Source organism: Hemiscyllium ocellatum, chromosome 13 (assembly GCF_020745735.1).
Source record: "Hemiscyllium ocellatum isolate sHemOce1 chromosome 13, sHemOce1.pat.X.cur, whole genome shotgun sequence".
NCBI classification, from domain to species: Eukaryota; Metazoa; Chordata; class Chondrichthyes; order Orectolobiformes; family Hemiscylliidae; genus Hemiscyllium; species Hemiscyllium ocellatum.
In genome coordinates, this window is record NC_083413.1 from 25,692,521 (window position 1) to 25,705,412 (window position 12,892).

At 40.5% G+C, this 12,892-nt stretch overlaps 1 protein-coding gene across 4 annotated transcripts in view; it reads right to left on the minus strand.

The window, feature by feature from the left end:
* tp63 (tumor protein p63) overlaps positions 1 to 12,892 on the minus strand; it is a 108,331-nt gene that overhangs the window by 31,002 nt on the left and 64,437 nt on the right. The window lies entirely within an intron of this gene.

Here is a 12,892-nt window from a genome sequence, read left to right on the forward strand (position 1 = left end):
TTTAGTTGCCAGTCTTAAAACACCACAAGAACAGGATTATGGATTAGCAAGTTATATTATAAATCTTACAAGTTTAAGTATTGGTCAGAATAGAGAGTATAGGAATTGGGAGGTCCCGTTGTGGCTGTACAGGACATTGGTTAGGCCACTGTTGGAATATTGGAAGGAGGATTCCTGAAGAAGGGCTCATGCCCGAAACGTCGACTCTCCTGCTCCTTGGATGCTGCCTGACCTGCTGCGCTTTCCCAGCAACACATTTTCAGCCCATCAAAACCCTGTACAACTTCAACATAACGTCCCAACTCTCATACTCAATGGTCTAAGCAATGAACACAAACGTTCTAAACAATGTCTTAACCACGCTGTCTGTGATGTAAATTTCAAAAAGAACTATGTACCTGAACCCTAGGTGTCTCTATTCAACAACGTTACCCACGGCCCTACCATTAATTGTATCAATCCTGCCCTTGTTTCCTTTACCAAAATGCAATACCTTGCATTTATCCAAATTAAACTGCATCTGTCACTCCTCAGTCCACTGGTCCAACTGGTCAAGATCCGTTTGTAATCTTAAATAGCCTTCTTCACTAGCGACCATGCCAACATTTCTGGTGTCATATGCAAACGTACCTCCTAAATTCTCATCTAGATCTTTCATGTGATTGACAAAATTGGACCCAGCACTCAACCCTGCGGAACACCACTGGTTATAGACTTCCATCTGGATAACCAACCTTCCTCCACCACCTCCTGTCAAGCTAATTTTGTATTCAACTGACAAGCTATCTCTGAAGCCTTTGTGATCTAACTTTACTTATTTGTCTACCATGCAGAATATTGACAAAAAGCTTTATTAAAGTCCATGTAGACAATATCTACTACTCTTTTCGGTTATGTCCTCAAAAAAATCAATCAAGTTAGTGAGACACCATTTCCCATACACAAAGTCATACTGACTATTCCTAATCAGTCCTTCCCTCTCCAAATGTTTGCAAATCCTCTCTCTCTCAATCTCCTGCAACAGTTTATCCAATACTGATGTCAGATTCACAGGTCTATAGTTCAATCATCTTATAATCTTTCTTAAATAAAGGCACATTAGCCACCCTCCAGTCCTCTGGCAGCTCACTCGTTGCTGTAGGTGATAGAAATATTTCTGCTAGGGGTTCTGCAATTTCTTCCCTAGCTTCCTGCAATGTCCTGGGATACACTTCATCAGATTCATCTACCTTTATGTTTCTTTTTGAAGACTTCCAGCACTTCCTCTTCTGTGATATGGACTGTTTTCATGACATCAATGTGGATTTATCCTAATTCGTTAGCCTTCATTGGTATTATGAAGGAACAAGATCAAACGACTAACAGGCTCGGTGGAACCAATACTGCTTTTTCCAAACGAGCTCAGCCAGAATTGTCCAATTACTCACTTACTGGCCTGCAACTTCCAAGTCCAGGGAAATAAGTAATTCTGTTTGGAACTGTGGGGTGGTGACATGTACATGTGGAATGTGCAGTACTGCTGGGTCCACACAAGAAGAATGTCCTATCTTGAGAGTTCAAGAAAATATAGGAAGCTTTTAAATTCAGAAGTTTTTCAACTGAAAAGGTCCCAACTGCAAGTCAGCTCAATTGCACCCTCAAGCAATGAATTAAGGAAACATGGAAGACAGTTTCAACTGACATTTGTAAATATCATTATCTCAACTGACTCTAACATATTTAATGATAAGTACAGATATAGCCTGGCCAAATGTCAGTAAACTAAGTTCATTATGACAGATTCTGTAACTTGGTAAATTTCAGACAAGAAACCTTGAGCATATCAAACCCTCCCTGGTATACAGAACGTACAGCGCAGGAACAGGCCCTTCAGCCCACATGACTGAGCTGATTAGATCATTGCTGAAAATGTGTTGCTGGAAAAGCACAGGTCAGGCAGCATCCAGGGAGCAGGAGAGTCAACGTTTCGGGCATGAGCCCTTCTTCAGGAAGGGCCAGATCGTTCTAAACTAATCTCATCTGCCTGCACATGGCTGTATCCCTCTATTTCCTGTTCATGTGTTTGTCTAAATGCCTCAAACGATGCCATCATTTCTACTTCTACAATCTCCCCTGGCCCACCAGCCCATTAAAAAAAACCTGCCTTTAATTGCTCCATTAAATTTTCCCCTTCACACTAAATCTATGCCCCCGAGCATTTCACATTTCTATTTGAGGAAAAGATTCTGTCTATCCACCCTATCCATGCCTATCATCATTTATATACTTCTATCAGGTTGCCCTTCAGCCTCTGATACCCTAAGGAAAACATCCAAGCTTGTTTAACCTCTCCTTACAGCTAATACACTTCAATCCAGGCAACATCCTAGTAAACCTCTTCAGCACTCTCTCCAAAAGCTTCACATCCTTCCTGTAGTGTAGCGACCAGAACTGCCCATAATAGTCAAAGTACATTTCTAATAAGCCAAATCTTACAAGAACCTTTCTAGCTTCTTCTTGAGAAGCATTAACATATTTGGTTTCACTGCCTGCATCTGTATTTTTGTTCCTCAGAATACCTTAAGTTTTACTTGTGCAAGCTTTCATTCTCTCTGATCATAATGATGCAACCATACCTACTGGGATCATTTCACTTGTGTAGTGAGATGCTGATGTAATATACAGGCCAACCCAAGGAATTTTTACCCCACATAAACTCACAGCCATTAGTCCTTATTGGAGTTGGCTCTTCAGTAAATTAGATTTGCACGAAAGATTTAAAAAACTTAAAAAGTTACCGAACCTAAGGGTGGCTTATTCTAATCAAATCCATATCAACTGAGGGGTTTAAGGCAAAGATCACTTTTACTTTCATTAATCACTTGAATAAATAATACTCTGATAAAGGAGGTAACTTTTCATCCAGATATTGAATTTTTTAGCAACAATTAAAGATATTTGATGGCTATCACAGGAACATCTCAGGGTGTTAAGGTACCTTAAGTGCCCTAAGGTTTAGGGAAAAAAGATGACTGTTTATTGCTACTTATTCATTTAGCCTTGCTAGACTGTTGGCATGCATGGAGTTTAATTAAGAACAAAATGTGGAGCAGCTACAATGTACCTTCTCAGTACTGACCTGTATATTCTCACTCAATGTCAATGATGAAGCATTCTACAAGTCAGCATCTCAGAAAGCAGAAAACAGTGATTTAAAACAAAGTGTATGTGCTTTTGAGAAGAGGTATGTCCCCCACTGTTCAAATACAATATGCATTAAAAGGCAAGATGTGGGTCAGAGATAAACCCGGAGGAGAGCATGACCCCTGTCACTGTAAATCTGTCTTTACCTCAACAAACAGGTGAGCAATATCATGCAATCGCTCCTTGCCTTCAGGTGTTGTGCAGCTGACAAAAAGTTCTTACAAAGTAGCATTAAGTGGAACTGACTCTTCTGTCACTATACATGCAAAAGATCTGCACAAATTCAGAATTTTAATTTAAACCCATCCTTCTAGTTCACAGGAATCAGGAGAGATTTCATGATGATTTAACAGGGCAGTATTCACATAAGTGGTGCCTTGCTGTGGGTTGTCAAGTTGCAACCCCACCATACAGAGTAGAGGCAAGCAACTGTTACTGTTAACTCATGGTTGGGAGCAAAATTAATATGGTTGCAAGAAAGAAGGCAGAGAAATAATACAAAGGGTATACAAACATTGTAGTGCTGATGAGTGAAAGATTTTAACTTTATTGCGCTTTTCAGCGATGGTTAAAACAAAGGCGTGCATAAGATCATAAGAAATGGGAATAGGTGGCGGTCATTCAGCTCATTGAACCGGATACATTGTTCACTTGGATCAGAGCATCCTATGCCCACTTTCTTGCCCTTTCCTCACAACCCTTGATTAACCAAGTGATCAAGTATCTTATCTATTTCACCCTTAAATATACACAAGACCTCTGTGCCCAGCAGCTTTTGGTGGTAAGTAGTTCCAAGGACTCTCAATCCTGAGAAGAAATTCCTCTTCCCCTCAGTCTTAAATTAGCACCTTTTATTGTAAGACCATGTCCTCTGGTCCTGGACTCTCCCACAAGGGAAAAATATCTGCTCAGCATTTTTCCTGTCAAGCCCCATAAGAATGCGTACCAATGAAATCACTTTGTATTCTTCTAAACTCGTGAGTAAAGTCTTAACCGCATAAGACAATTTTCCAAATCTAGCGAACTGTCTTCAGTGAAATATAATCTTTTCGGAAAGAAGGGGATCAAAACTGCTCCAGATGTGGTCTCACCAGGGCCTTGTACTGTCGCTGCAGCACTTCTCCCGTCTTATACTTCAAATGCCTTGAAATAACAGCCACATACCATTAGTCTTTTTGATAACCTGCTGTACGTGTGCGCTAGCCTTTTGCATTTTGTATACAAGGAAGGACATGCTGGCATTGGTGGGGTCCAGAGGTGGTTTACATGAATGATCCTGGGAATGAATGGTTGCCATATGAGAAACAGTTGAGAACTCAATGACACTTGGAGGAATAGGGGGAAGCTGAGTGAAGGGACAAACCTTTAGAAATGAGATGAGGAGAAATTTCTTCAGCCAGAGAGTGGGTAATCTACACTGCAAGAGGGCTAGAGATCAAGCCATTGGATGACTTTAAGACAGATATGACTTGATTTGGTTCGATTAGTAAGGGGATCAAGGGTTCCAGGGAGAAGACAGGAGAATGGGGCTGAGAAACTTATCAACCATGATTGAATAGCGGAGGAAACTCTATAAGCTGAATGGCCTAATTCTGCTCCAATTATTTTACGGTCTTATTGAAATAATACTGTTTCTTTGGTCTTTTCCAAAATGAACAACCTCATATTTTCCCCACAATATACTCTATTTGCCAACTTCTTGCCCACTTAACCAATCAATAGCTCTCTGTAAACTGTTTGCATCCCTCTTACAATCAGCCTTTCCACCTAATTTTGTGTTGTCTACAAATTTGGCAATAGTACGTTCAGTCTTCTTCCAACTGTCAGTTGCAGTCGCAGCACTGATCTCTATGGAACCGCATTTGTCACTAACTAGAAAAAGAACCTTTTATCCTCATTTGCTGTTTCCTGCAGTAGCAGAGAGATGTGTATGCGTGCATGTACATATTTGCATGAAAGATTGAAGGTAGCAGAATAAGGCAAAAGTGCTGTTACTAAAGCTTACAGAATTCTAGGCTTCATAAGGAGGGCACAATGTACAAAAGCAAGGATGCTATAATAAACTTGTGTAAAATGCTGGTTTAGCCTGCACTGAATATTGCATCCAGTTCTGGACACCACATTTGAGGAAGGATGTAAAACATTAAAATTGATGCGAAAAAGATTCACAAAAATGGGTCCAGTGGTGAGGGACTTTAATTATATCGATAGTTTAGAGAAGTGTGTGTAGTGCCAGAGTAGGTTCAGAGGGGGTTTAATTGAGGTATTTAAATTCCTGTGCTGTCTGGGCAGAGCAGCCAGGGAAAACTGGTATAAGTACCAGAGAATATAAACTTCAGATAATTGGAAAATGAAGTTTTAGCTTCCTGCTGTTCTTAACCATCCTATGATACTGTATGTGGAGACAATGGAGGAGCTGAAAATGTGTTGCTGGTTAAAGCACAGCAGGTCAGGCAGCATCCAAGGAACAGGAAATTTGACGTTTCGGGCACAAGCCCTTCATCGGGCTTGTCCCTGAAACGTCAAATTTCCTGTTCCTTGGATGCTGCCTGACCTGCTGTCCTTTAACCAGCAACACATTTTCAGCTCTGATCTCCAGCATCTGCAGACCTCACTTTTTACTCGAAGACAATGGAGGAGGCCCATTTGCACTTTGAGCCAGTTACATTAATGTGGAGCTTGCTGTAAGGCCATCAGTAGGAAAGGGATCTGCGCAATCCAAGTTTAAACTAAACTGCAATCTCAGCTAGTGCTTTCCATCAAAAGAATTTCTAGACAACAGTGACCCTCATTAAATGTGGCTGCTTTTACTTCAAAATAGGTAGTAAAAAGGGGTCAGTTTTAAGCTCGCCAGCATACTCCTGCATTTTACAGAAGAAAGTAACAGTCAATAGAATTATGATTTTTAGGTAAACAATTTTTAAATCGGTATTACAAAACTTTATGCACTATCTTTCTCTGGGCTGGGACATCCAGTACTAGGGGAAATCTTTCCTGTCTGTCCCCAACTGGCTCCATTGCGAACAGCAGGATGGTACAAGACTGAACCAGCCAAATGCAGCAAAACCTTCTGACCCCAGGATGACCCATAGCCCAAGTACAAGATTCAGAACCGCTGAGTGCTCCGTGTGTTGGCTGCAATTCAGTGGATCAAACACTTGCCTTCAGGTCTTATTCTTGTGGGTTTAAGCCCGACTTCATTGATAGGAGCACAAAATCTTGGCTGACCCTCTAAATGTTGAAGGGGTGCACCACTGTTGGAGATACTGTCTTGTTGATGAAACATTTAATTGATGCCATGTCTGTTCTCTAAGGCTGACATAAAAGATCATGTGACACTATTGTAAAGTAGCGCAGAGAATTTATTTTTAGTGTCCTGACTGATATTAATCTAGCAATAAGTGTCACAAAACCAAACTACTCAGCCATCTGGAATTTTTGTTGTGCATTAATTATTTGTGATATTGCTATTTTACAACAGTAATTATATTTAACAAACTACTTCGTTGACAGTGAAACATGCTATATAAATGCAAGTTTTTTTTACTGCTTACTCTTTATTTCACAGTTATTGCACTTCAATTGTTCCAAACTTTTCTCAATGCTCACAACTTTCTTTTCCTTGTTAAGTTTTCAAACATTAATTTAAGGTTAACCCTCCACACCTTCGTTCTACTTCAGCAGACCACCCCCAACCCCCACACCCTGTTTGATTTCAGAAAATGCACTCCTTTGCAAGTATTCCGTGTGCGCATGTGTGTGTGTGCCAAGTCCTGTCAGCTAACACCTGCCTTCTTTCGCAATATGCCGCCAGTCAAGGTGTGTCTCTCAAAAAAAATCCTGGACAATTGTGCTGATGTTGGATCAGACGCCCTCGGAGCATTTAGCTCTTTCCACTGAACTCCCAGCTGCTGCCAGCTGTCAGTCTCTCGATAAATTACTTCAAAGCTGCAACGTTCTCTGACACTCCCAGGTGCTGACATCAGACAGGTGGGTCTTCGACACGGCTAACTTGTCAGTATCCACGCGACAGGATATGTCCATTAAACCGACCACAAAAGAATTAATGCAGATGCCACAGTAATTCTCCAAACCCTCAGGGCAAGAATTGTTAAACACTGGTAATACTGCACTCTCAAACAGCTGCACACAGCAAAATGATCCCACTTACCAACAGTCTACAGCAGAAAACCAAAGTTACATAGGCTGCTAATCAGATTAAAAAGGCTTGCTTTATCCCTTTCACAAGCTCAGGATGTGAGCACATGGGACAGAACTAACTGGCTCAGGCTTGGAGGGCTGAAGGGCCTGTTCTTCTGCCGTAATTTTTGTTGTTCTTGTTCTTTGATTCAGATTTTTCAAAACTTTTTTGCCTAAGATAAATGATCTACTGTTTAGCTGTGTTATGTTACGGAATCAACCAGAATAAGGTTCAGTTCCGTTTCACGTTTGTGAATCTATTCAGAACACATCAAGTGTTAATACCCCAAACTTTTTGGAATACTCAGCAGAATCCATCATTAAGTCCAATAGAAGATAATTTCAAATGTGTTTGATCACTGATGAAAGCAGACTGCAGAGGCCAGTCTGATGTATAAATTTCAGCTAAGTTAGGCAGAAACGTGCCAATCTGTGAAAAGATTTCGTCCTAGTTAAACAGCCATAAATGCACAAACACAAACAGTATGTGGTAATTTTCTTTATTGTGGCTGCAGCGATGCAGAACAGGAGAGAAACTAGAGTTCACATTTTCAGACACATACAGGAGGAGAGATTGAGGAGAGCGGGTTTGTATGATCTGAGGTTAGAAGAAGGAGCCACCATCGCATTGGAACTTACAAAATTCTTCAAGGACTAGACAGGGTAGATGCACAAAAGATCCAGAAACAGCATGGTGTAAAACTTTCTATCATTGGAGGAACAAAAGGAGCAGAAAATGACATTGAACCTTCAAACCTGCTCACATTTGATTGGATCAATTCAGATTATCTACTTCAACACCATTTTCCAACACAATTTGCATATTCCTTGATGTCATCTGTATCTAGAAAATTAATTGATCCCTAACTTCAACATATTCAATGACTTAACTTCTGCTCCTTTCTGGGAGAGAATTCCAAACATCCACTACCCTCAGAGTGAAGAAATACCTTCCCATCTCAGTCCTATATAGTTAGCCTTGTTTTGATAATGTGCCATTGGTTCCAGCCAGAAGAAACTTCTTTTCTGCAACTACCCTATTCTAGCCCTTGAAGAATTTTGTATGCTCCAATGAGATTGTAGGTCATTCTTTTCGTTTGTAGATAATACAAACAGAATCTCCTCAATCTCCCTTCATTGTGTGTTCTCCATTCCCAACAATCTGTTTGAAGAATCTCCAATGCACCCCCTTTTTAGCAAGTACATCCTTTCTTAGGTATGTAGACCAGAACTGCACGCAATATTCTAGGTGTGGTTTCACTAATTTTCTAAGCAACTGACACAAGGCTTCTTTTTGTTAAAGAATGGTCGTACCTTACTAATTTGTTTGAATTTTTTGATGAATTAACAAGGATGATTGAGGAGAGTAATGTAGTACTTGTCTTTTAGGCATTTAACAAGGTCTCACATGGCAGACTGGTTGGTAAAATGAAAACACGACATAAGTGAATAGAACATAGAACAGTACAGCACAGAACCTTCCGCCCTTTATGTTGTGCCGAAGATCAAACTAACCTACATACCCTTTATTGTACTATCTTCCACGTGTCTATCCAAGAGTTGCTTAAATGCCCCTAGTATATCTGACTCTATCACCACTACTGGCAGGGCATTCCATACACCCACTACTCTCTGTAACGAATCTATCTGAACCTTCCTCCAATTACTTTAAAATTATGACCTCCTCATGATAGACATTTCCACCATGAGGAAAAAGTCTCTGACTATCCACTCTGTCTCTCAACATCTTATATACCTCTATCAAGTCACCTCTCATCCTTCTTTGCTCCAATGAAAGAAAACTGCAACACCCTCAACCTTTCTTCATTAGACATGCCCCTCCAGTCCAGGCAATATCCTGGTAAATCTCCTTTGCACTCTCTCTAAAGCTTCTCCATATTTTCTGTAATGAGGCAACCAGAACTGATCACAATATTCCAAGTGTGGTCTAATCAGGGCTCTATAGAGCTGCAGCATACCCTTGTGGCTCTTAAACTCATTCCCCCTGCTAATGAAAGCCAAATCACCATATGCCTTCTTGACAATTCTATCAAACTGGTTGGCAATTTCGAAGGATCCATGGATATGGACCCAAATATTTTTCTGTTCCTCCACACTGCCAAGAACCCTGCCTTTAATTCTATTCTGCATTCAAATTTGACCTTTCAAAGTGAACAACGTGACACTTTTCCAGGTTGAATTCCATCTGTCACTTATCAGTCCAGTTCTGATATCCTGTCAATATCCCTTTGCAACCCACAACAGCCCTCCACACTATCGACAACTCCAATATAGCAAGCTGGAATCAAAAATGGGTGCAGTGACAGAAAACAATGGTCAACAGATATTTTTGCGACTGGGAAGCAATTTCCAGTAGCACTCCACTGGACTCAGTTTGAATCTCTTGCTGTTTGTGGTATATAATAATTTTGGACTTGTATGTGGGAGGCATTTTTGGGAAATTTGCAAGTGACAAAAATGAGCCAGGTAGTTGATAATGGAAAGATTGGCTGTCCATTGCAGGGCAATATTCACGGTTTGCTTTAGGGGGTTGAAAGGTGATAAATTCAGACAAATACTAAGTTATGTATGTGGGGAGGGTAAATAAAGCAAAATACCCAATAAAACGGAAGGGTATTGAACAAGATTGAGGAATTGAGAAACCTTGAAATTCACATCCACAGGTTCATGTAGGTGACAGAAAAAGGTAGAGGTGGTAGAGAAAGCACAAAGAATTCTTTCCTTCACTGGGTGAAGTACTGAATATAAAATCAGTGATATAACACTGGAATTATGTACAAGGTTGGTTAGGTTAAACCTGGAATTTGTTTACAATTCCTGTCACTACATTACGGGAAGAGCAAAATTGCTCTAGAGAGATTGCAGTGGATATGTAGTCGAACACTGCAGGAAATATTGAATAGGGTAGGGCTGTCTTCCTTTTAACATTATTTGGAGATGCCAGTGTTGGACTGGGGCATACAAAGTTAAAAGTCACACAACACCAGGTTATAGTCCAACAGGTTTAATTGGAAGCACACTACCTTTCGGAGCGACGCTCCACCATGCTCACAATCACCTGATGAAGGAGCGTCGCTCCGAAAGCTAGTGTGCTTCCAATTAAACCTGTTGGACTATAACCTGGTGTTGTGAGATTTTTAACTTCCTTTGAACAGAGGCCGCCGAGGGGTGACTTAATTGAAATGTCTGAAATCATGAGGGGCTTGGTTAGAGTGTGTAGGGAAGACCTGCTATCTCTAGTGGAGAGGTTGTCAGGTGTCACAAGTGTAAGGTGATTGGTAAAAGGAATGAGAGGAAAAAAAAGTTTTCACCAAGAGGGTGGTAGTATCTGAAATTCACCGATGGTTTGGTGCTCGAGACAGAGACCCTCAGCTTATTTGAAAAGAAATGGGATCTGCACCTGAAGTGCTGGATCTTGCAAGGCTACAGACCAGGTGGAAAATGGACTTATAGCAGGCATGATTGGCTGAATGGTCACTTTCTACACTATAACACTTCTATGACTTTTTGCACCTGTATTCAAATCATCTTGTGATAAAGACCAGTACCATTTTCCTTAACTGCTTGCTGCATCTGTATGCTAAATTTCAAACAAGCATAATGTCCCTTTGGACATTAACGCTGCTCAAACCTCAAACATTTACCAAATATTCTAAATCTCCATTTCTCTTGCTAAAGTGAATAGCTTCACACTCATGGACATCTTATAACATCTGCCATGTTCTTGTCCGCTCTCTCAGCCTGTCCTTGAAATTTCTTGGCAGCGTCCTCATAATTCACATTTTAAGTCGTTTTATATCACCTGCAAATTTGTGGAAATTTTACATTTAATACCCACTTCCAAATCATTAGTGTAGATTATGAACAGCTGGGGTCTAAGCCCTAATCTCTGCAGTTCTTCACTAGAATTTATTTCAATCCATTTTTCTTTCGATTAACCAATCATCAATCTATGCCAGTATATTAGTCACTATCCCATATGCTCTAATTTTGTTCACTAAATTCGTTCATAGTACCTGAGCAAAAGGAGTGTTGGCAATGGGGGGTGATATGTGGTGATGAGTCAGCAAACTAAACAACACTACAAAAAGATTTAGGTAGTGCAACAGACAGATAGTTGGCACATGGAAGTTCAATGCAATGAAATGTGAAGTGGTACAGTTTTGAAGAACAGGGAGTGATAATAGAAATAAAGGTTAGAATTCTAATGGGGACACAGGAGCTCAGGGACTTGGGTGTATATATACACAAATTATTAATGGTAGCAGGACAGGTTGGACCAACAGTTAGTAAGGTATACTTTTGTGTTTCATTAACAGGGTGAGTACAAGAGCAAAGAAGTTATGTTGAACTTACAAAGAACATTAATTTGGTCTCAGCTGGATTACTGCATCCACTTTCAGTGCTATACTATAGCCCGGATATGAGGCACTAGGGAAAGTGTACAACAAGTTAATGAGAACGGGGTCCAGGAATGAGGAGCTTCGGTTACCTGGACAGATTGAAGCAGCTAGGGCTATTCTCCTTGAAGAGTAGCCTTGATTCAAAATCACATGATGACTTGGCAGAGTAAATAGGGAAAAATGTTCCTACTTGTGAATAGGTCGAGAATGAGAGGGCAGAGTATTAATTTAATGCAGAAAACAGTAAACACAATAAAGGAAAATCTTTTTCACATACTGAGTAGCTAGTATCTGGAGTGATCTGCTTGACAGTGTAATAGAAGCAGGTTCAACTGAAGTTTTCAAAAGGGAATTAAATGGTTATTTGAAAAGGAATAATGAGACAGAACAAACATGATGGAGTGAATGGCCTCTGACTGTACTGTGACAATTCTTTGATTCTGAGCAGTTCACAATACCTTCAAGATAGCGTTACTTTTTCACGAATATGTTGGAGACATTCGGCAAAGCAAGGTGGAGGTGCACCATCGCAGTGTGCTGGAGTGTACAGGACCATGGGGTGCCAGAGCTGGTTATGCAATTGGATGCTGGGATATGGGATTGCATTGTAATACAATGAACCAGATACACCAGGATATTTCACCTTAATAGGATTCATTGTTTTCAGTAGTGAAATAACATCAACATTGAGTAAGGCTCTTTGGAGCAGAAGCAAAGGGTTTGGTACTGCAGTTTGCTGAAAAGGTCAGGATCTATCAGTCAGAATCAGGCCTACAATCAACAGTGGACTGACTAGGTGCGTTTTGAATTAGGGAGGAGGTTGGAGATGGTGGGAAGAGAGATAATCAGCATCAGTCAGGACAAGAATGGTGGACTTGGTTCGCGGATCTACAGATCCAGTTAAATAAAGACTGTAGATACAGGGCATTTTGAACAGAAAATGCTGAGAAACTCAGGTCTGGGAGCATCTGGGGGGACAGAAATTTCAAGTCTGATATTTTTTTCTTTAGTTTTAAATAAAGGTTAAGCCAGCCTCAAACATTTCAACTCTGTTTCTCTTTGTTCAGATGTTGTCAGACCTGCTG